The following is an 8,347-nucleotide window of genomic DNA, read 5'->3' on the forward strand; positions in this document are numbered from 1 at the left end:
CAATCACAGGAAAAGGAACTTCATACTTTGAAGTATAGAAGGAAGAAAGCAAAGAGGAAGACCAGCAGCCAATCCAAAGGATTGACACTATCAAGATAAGGGTGGAGAAGACCCTAGTGGACCTATGAAGTCTTTCACAAAATTGATCTTCCTAAAGATCATTAATTCATCAAGTCATCATAGCTCGAGTTTTAAACGAAGGCCGTTAATAATAAAAAATGGGCTGACTGACCACAGCATTCACACTACGTGTGGACTGCTTGACCACATTTATAGTAGACTAGACTGTGGGCCAACCTCTGTCTTTTAAAGGGAGGAATCCCCTATTCTATTTCATAGAATAACCTTGTAATCAGCTGTGTAACAATCAATACCGCGATTACAAGAGATTGACCACACTATTAAAATTACACTGTGGACTGAATGACCACAACATTTAAAAAGACTGACAGTCCACAGCATTTGAATTAGTTGTGGACTGACTGACAACGGCAATTACACTAGTCTAAGGATTGAATGGAAGACAGCAATCAATGGAAAAGGACATCATAGTTTGAAGTATAGAAGAAAGCAAAGAGCAAGACCAGCAACCAATCCAATGGATTGATACTATCAAGATAATTCTGAAGAAGACCCTAGTGGACCGATCTAATCTTGCACAAGATTGATCTTCCTAAAGATCATTAATTCATCAAGTCGTCATGGCTCGAGTTTCAACCGAAGGCCATTAATTATAAAGGATGGACTGACTGAAAACAGCATATAGACTAGATGTGGACTGCCTGACCACATTTACAGTAGACTGTGAACCGATTGATTATAAAATTTAAAATAGACTGTGGACTGTCTGACTACAATTTTTATAATAAAATACAGACCGACTGACCACAGTCTTTATCTTTGAAATACGTAATTTTGGCCCTAGAGTGTTATACTTTTTGGTGTGTATAGCATGTAGCAGGAACATATTATCACTCTTTTGAATATTTACAGGTGACTGACGCCCTTTGACATTGTGGGATTTGAAATGTTTCCTTGTGGACTCCAGGAAAAGAATGTGGAAAGTTACATAACAGGTAATTAATATTCATATTACTTACTGATAATAGTCAGTCTAGGCATAAGTTCTAGACCTGCGGAGGTGTGACAACACCTTTCTGATACATGAGAATATACTGTTAGTGGTTTACATATGTTTATTTTCTATACACAATTCCTAGTATAACACAACCATATCTTAGGTAGAGACATAAGGAACACTTCTGTTCCTTATCTTCTGTATTCTAAAGTGAGGAATCCCTTATTCTGTTTCATAGAATAGCCTTGTAATCAGCAGTGTAACAATCAATACCGCGATTACAAGAGACTGACCACAGTATTAAGACTACACTGTGGACCAATTAACCACAAAATTTACAAGGACTGACAGTCCACAGCTTTTAAATTAGGCGTGGACTGATTAACAACAGCATTTACACTAGTCTATGGATTGACTGGAAGACAGCAATTACTGGAAAGGGACATCATACTCGGAAGAATAGAAGGAAGAAGGCAAAGAGGAAGACCAGCAACCAATCCAAAGGATTGATACTATCAAGATAATGGTGGAGAAGACCCTAGTGGACCGATCTAGTCTTGAACAAGATGGATCTTCCTAAAGATCGTTAATTCATCCAGTCGTCATGGCTAGAGTTTCAACCGAAGGCCGTTAGTAATAAAAAATGGACTGACTGACCACAGCATTCACACTAGTTGTGGACTGCCTGATCATATTTACGGTAGACTGTGGGCCAACCTCTGACTTCTAAAGTGAGGTATCCCCTTTCCTATTTCATAGAATAGCCTTGTAATCAGTGGTGTAACAATCAATACCGCAATTACAAGAGATTGACCACACTATTAAAATTACACTGTGGACTGAATGACCACAACATTTAAAAGAACTGACAGTCCACAGCTATGAATTAGTTGTGGACTGAATAACAACAGCATTTACACTAATCTAAGGATTGACTGGAAGACAGCAATCACGGGAAAAGGAACTTCATACTTTGAAGTATAGAAGGAAGAAAGCAAAGAGGAAGACCAGCAGCCAATCCAAAGTATTGACACTATCAAGATAAGGGTGGAGAAGACCCTAGTGGTCCTATGAAGTCTTTCACAAAATTGATCTTCCTAAAGATCGTTAATTCATCCAGTCATCATAGCTCGAGTTTCAACCGAAGGCCGTTAATAATAAAAAATGGGCTGACTGACCACAGCATTCACACTAGGTGTGGACTGCTTGATCACATTTATAGTAGACTGTGGGCCAACCTCTGTCTTCTAAAGTGTGGAATCCCCTATCCTATTTCATAGAATAGCCTTGTAATCAGCAGTGTAACAATCAATACCGCGATTCCAAGAGATTGACCACACTATTAAGAATACACTGTGGACTGAATGACCACAACATTTAAAAGGACTGACAGTCCACAGCGTTTGAATTAGTTGTGGACTGACTGACAACGGCAATTACACTAGTCTAAGGATTGAATGGAAGACAGCAATCAATGGAAAAGGACATCATACTTTGAAGCATAGAAGGACCAAAGCAAAGTGCAAGACCAGCAAACAATCCAATGGATTGATACTATCAAGATAATGGTGAAGAAGGCACTAGTGTACCGATCTAGTCTTGCACAAGATTGATCTTCCTAAAGATCATTAATACATCAAGTCGTCATGGCTTGAGTTTCAACCGAAGGCCATTAATTATAAAGGATGGACTGACTGACCACAGCATATAGACTAGATGTGGACTGCCTGACCACATTTACAGTAGACTGTGAACCGATTGAGCATAAAATTTAAAATAGACTGTGGACTCTCTGTCTACAATTTTTATAATAAAATGCAGACCGACTGACCACAGTCTTTATCTTTGAAATAAGTAATTTTGGCCCTAGAGTGTTATACTTTTTGGTGTGTATAGCATGTAGCTGGAACATATTATCACTCTTTTGAATATTTGCAGGTGACTGACGCCCTTTGACATCGTGAGATTTGAAATGTTTCCTTGTGGACTCCAAGAAAAGAATGTGGAAAATCACATAACAGGTAATTAATATTCATATTAATTACTGATAATAGTCAGTCTAGGCATAAGTTCTAGACCTGCGGAGGTGTGACAACACCTTTCTGATACATGAGAATATACTGTTAGTGGTTTACATATGTTTATTTTCTATACACAATTCCTAGTATAACACAACTATATCTTAGGTAGAGACATAAGGAACTTTTATTTTCCTTATCTTCTGTATTCTAAAGTGAGGAATCCCTTATTCTGTTTCATAGAATAGCCTTGTAATCAGCGGTGTAACAATCAATACCGCGATTACTAGAGACTGACCACAGTATTAAGACTACACTGTGAAACAATTAACCACAAAATTTACAAGGACTGACAGTCCACAGCATTTAACTTAGGCGTGAACTGACTGACAACAGCATTTACACTAGTCTATGGATTGACTGGAAGACAGCAATTACTGGAAAGGGACATCATACTCGGAAGAATAGAAGGAAGAAGGCAAAGAGGAAGACCAGCAACCAATCCAAAGGATTGATACTATCAAGATAACGGTGGAGAAGACCCTAGTGGACCGATCTAGTCTTGAACAAGATTGATCTTCCTAAAGATCGTTAATTCATCCAGTCATCATGGCTAGAGTTTCAACCGAAGGCCGTTAATAATAAAAAATGGACTGACTGACCACAGCATTCACACTAGTTGTGGACTGCCTGATCATATTTACGGTAGACTGTGGGCCAACCTCTGTCTTCTAAAGTGAGGAATCCTCTATTCTATTTCATAGAATAGCCTTGTAATTAGCAGTGTAACAATCAATACTGCAATTACAAGACACTGACCACACTATTAAGACTACACTGTGGACTGAATGACCACAGCATTTAAAAGGACTGACAGTCCACAGCGTTTGAATTAGTTGTGGACTGACTGACAACAGCATTTACACTAGTCTAAGGATTGACTGGAAGACAGCAATCACTGGAAAAGGACATCATACTTTGAAGTATAGAAGGAAGAAAGCAAAGAGGAAGACCAGCAGCCAATCCAAAGGATTGACACTATCAAGATAACAGTGGAAAAGACCCTAGTGGACCTATGTTGTCTTTCACAAAATTGATCTTCCTAAAGATATTTAATTCATCCAGTCGTCATGGCTCGAGTTTCAACCGAAGGTCGTTAATAAAAAAAATGGGCTGACTGACCACAGCATTCACAGTATTTGTGGACTGCCTGACTACGGAACTCACACTAGGTGTGGACTGCTTGACCACTTTCACAGTAGACTAGACTGTGGGCCAACCTCTGTCTTTTAAAGGGAGGAATCCCCTATTCTATTTCATAGAATAGTCTTGTAATCAGCGGTGTAGCAATCAATACCGTGATTACAAGAGATTGACCACACTATTAAAATTACACTGTGGACTGAATGACCACAACATTTAAAAGGACTGACAGTCCACAGCGTTTGAATTAGTTGTGGACTGACTGACAACAGCATTTACAGTAGTCTAAGGATTGAACGGAAGGCAGCAATCACTGGAAAAGGACATCATGCTTTTAAGTATAAAAGGAAGAAACCAAACAGGAAGACCAGCAACCAATCCAATGGATTGATGCTATCAAGGTAATGGTGAAGAAAACCCTAGTGGACCTATCTTGTCTTGCACAAAAATGTTCTTCCCAAAGATTGTTAATTTATCCAGGCGTCATTGCTAGAGTTTCAACCGAAGGTCGTTAATAATAAAAAATGGACTGACTGACCACAGCATTCACACTGGTTGTGGACTGCCTGATCATATTTACAGTATACTGTGGGCCAACCTCTGTCTTCTAAAGTGAGGAATCCCCTATTCTATTTCATAGAATAGCCTTGTAATCAGTGGTGTAACAATCAATACCGCGATTACAAGAGACTGACCACTCAATTAAAATTACACTGTGCACTGACTGAGAACAGCATTTACAATAGTCTAAGGATTGACTGGAAGACAGCAATCACTGGAAAACGACATCATACTTTGAAGTATAGAAAGAAGAAAGCAAAGAGGAAGACCAGCAGCCAATTCAAAGGATTGACACTATCAAGATAACAGTGGAGAAGACCCTAGTGGACCTATGTAGTCTTTCACAAAATTTATGTACCTAAAGATCGTTAATTCATTAAGTCGTCATTGTTATGATCTGCAACATGTACTAAGGAAAGATAGGGGAAAACTGTCCCTACAGTAAGACTAACCTGAATCCCTACGATGTAGCGGGCTGCCTGTTCCTAGTGAACAGACCCGCCTTAGTCCTCGGCTAGTCTGAGCGAAGATCTATAGAATTAAGGAAGGTGTCCCTAAAAGAACTAAGGACTGGGACAAAAATGGGACACCTCCTAAACAGAGAAGTTGTTGCAGAACACAAAAATACAAACTGACAAAAATGTACTAGAGGTCCCAGAGGACCAAGCGAACATGACTGAGAAAGACACTGAAGCACCAGGCTAGAGAAACAGTCACACACTGAAATCCAGCACAGCCACAAGGGCGGAGCTGGAATATAAAGGCAGATGGTCACGTGACCGCAAAACACAAGATGGAAAAAAACAAACAGAAGGGTTCTAACAGTCATGGCTCGAGTTTCAACCGAAGGCCATTAATTATAAAGGATGGACTGACTAACCACAGCATATACACTAGATGTGGACTGCCTGACCACATTTACAGTAGACTGTGAACCGATTGAGCATAAAATTTAAAATAGACTGTGGACTGTCTGACTACAATTTTTATAATAAAATGCAGACCGACTGACCACAGTCTTTATCTTTGAAATAAGTAATTTTGGCCCTAGAGTGTTATACTTTTTGGTGTGTATAGCATGTAGCAGGAACATATTATCACTCTTTTGAATATTTACAGGTGACTGACTCTCTTTGACATCGTGGGATTTGAAATGTTTCCTTGTGGACTCCAAGAAAAGAATGTGGAAAGTCACATAACAGGTAATTAATATTCATATTAATTACTGATAATAGTCTGTCTAGGCATAAGTTCTAGACCTGCGGAGGTGTGACAACACCTTTCTGATACATGAGAATATACTGTTAGTGGTTTACATATGTATATTTTATATACACAACTCCTAGTATAACACAACTATATCTTAGGTAGAGACATAAGGAACATTTCTTTTCCTTGTCCTCTGTCTTCTAAAGTGAGGAATCCCTTATTCTGTTTCATAGAATAGCCTTGTAATCAGCGGTGTAACAATCAATACCGCGATTACAAGAGACTGACCACACTATTAAGACTACACTGTGGACCAATTAACCACAAAATTTACGAGGACTGACAGTCCACAGCATTTAAATTAGGTGTTGGCTGACCAGGGGTGGATTAAGAGTAGCCAGGGCCCCGGGCAGTTTAGAAGGTGTGGGCCCACCCACAGTTACCCGATGTATCACGTGACATGTCACATGATCCCCTTTGATAGATCATGTGATAGGTCATGTGACTAACACAGATGCTTTGGTGACATCTGTAGATGGAAAATTAAGGAAATGTTTTTCTATTATGTACACAGCCCTATACATAACATAGCGCTATATATAGTAGAGCAGCGGTGGGAGAGTAATTTCCTTCAGGGGCCACATGAGAGACCATGACTGTTGTGGAAGGTGAATCAATAGGCTGAAATTAATTCTGCTCTATATCAATAATATTAACAAAATAATAAAAAAATATATTAATTGTATGACTCAGGCTAAGTGCCCACGATACAGAAATGCTCCGGATTTTTCCTGAGCGTTTCTGCATCTCCCTGGCAGAAAAAACGCATGCGGATTGTACATGCGGATTGTACATGCGGATTGTACATGCACATTGTACATGTGGATTGTACATGCGGATTGTACATGCGGATTGTACATGCGGATTGTACATGCAGATTGTACATGCGGATTGTACATGCGGATTGTACATGCGGATTGTACATGCGGATTGTACATGCGGATTGTACATGCGGATTGTACATGCAGATTGTACATGCGGATTGTACATGCGGATTGTACATGCGGAATGTACATGCGGATTGTACATGCGGATTGTACATGCGGATTGTACATGCGGATTGTACATGTGGATTGTACATGCCGATTGTACATGCCGATTGTACATGCGGATTGTACATGCGGATTGTACATGCAGATTGTACATGCGGATTGTACATGCGGATTGTACATGCGTTTTTCCTGCCAGGGACATGCAGGTGTGAAGCGTTCTTCACATGCATTTCCGCATGCGGGTTGTCAGGCGCTTTCCAAGCGATTTTAGCGTCACTAGGAAAGTTCTTATCAACTTGGTCACAGTATATAAATCCCTGCAAACAGCATGGATTTATATATACTGTGATGAAAAGAATGTTTAAAATAAAAAATAAATCTATACTTACCTTCTGATGGCCCCTGGAGTCTTGCTTCTCTCCATTCTCCCTTGTCGGGAGATCGCGGTACACTGAAGCACCTGCCGACGTCAGCGTTGCGTGACCCGTCACGTGACTATGACGTCAGCCCAGGTCCTTCAGTCCATCGTGATCTGCCGGCATGAGAGGAAGAGCGCACCGGGGGGCCGCCAGAAGGTAAATATAACATTTTATTTTTTATTTTATTCTTTTTTTCACAGTTTCTATGGTACCCGGGTCCGGAGGAGAGTCTCCTGTCCTCTAGACCTGGGTACCATCCGCACATTGAAACGCGTGGATTCCGCATCTATATATGCAGTGATGCGTAATCCATGCGTTCCAATGCAAGTCAATGGCGGCGAAAACGCAGCACTTCTGCAAAATAATTGGTAGTGCTGCTTTTTTTTCCGCAATGATAATCCGCAGCGGAAATTTCCGCAGCATGTGCACAGCACATGCGGATTATCATTGGGGAACATGGCAGACCTTCTACCAAGCATTTTTTAAGCGTTTCTGCAGCGTTTTTGCCGCTGTGGAAACGCTTAAATGCATCATGGGCACAAAGCCTTAATATTGAGCAGAATTAAGTATGCTGACATCCCCCTATATACAATTTGAGCCCCACATAACTCCCTAGATACAGTATGAGTCCACACATAGCTCTCTAGATACAGTATGAGCTCTCACATAGCTCCCTAGATACAGTATGAGCCCCCACATAGCTCCCTAGATATAGTATGAGCCCCCACATAGCTCCCTAGATACAGTATGAGCCCCCACATAGCTCCCTAGATACAGTATGAGCCCGTACATAGCTCCCTAGATACA

This window comes from Phyllobates terribilis, unplaced genomic scaffold, assembly GCF_046119375.1.
Source record: "Phyllobates terribilis strain yellow unplaced genomic scaffold, ASM4611937v1 Scaffold_573__1_contigs__length_1044454, whole genome shotgun sequence".
Classification (NCBI taxonomy): Eukaryota; Metazoa; Chordata; class Amphibia; order Anura; family Dendrobatidae; genus Phyllobates; species Phyllobates terribilis.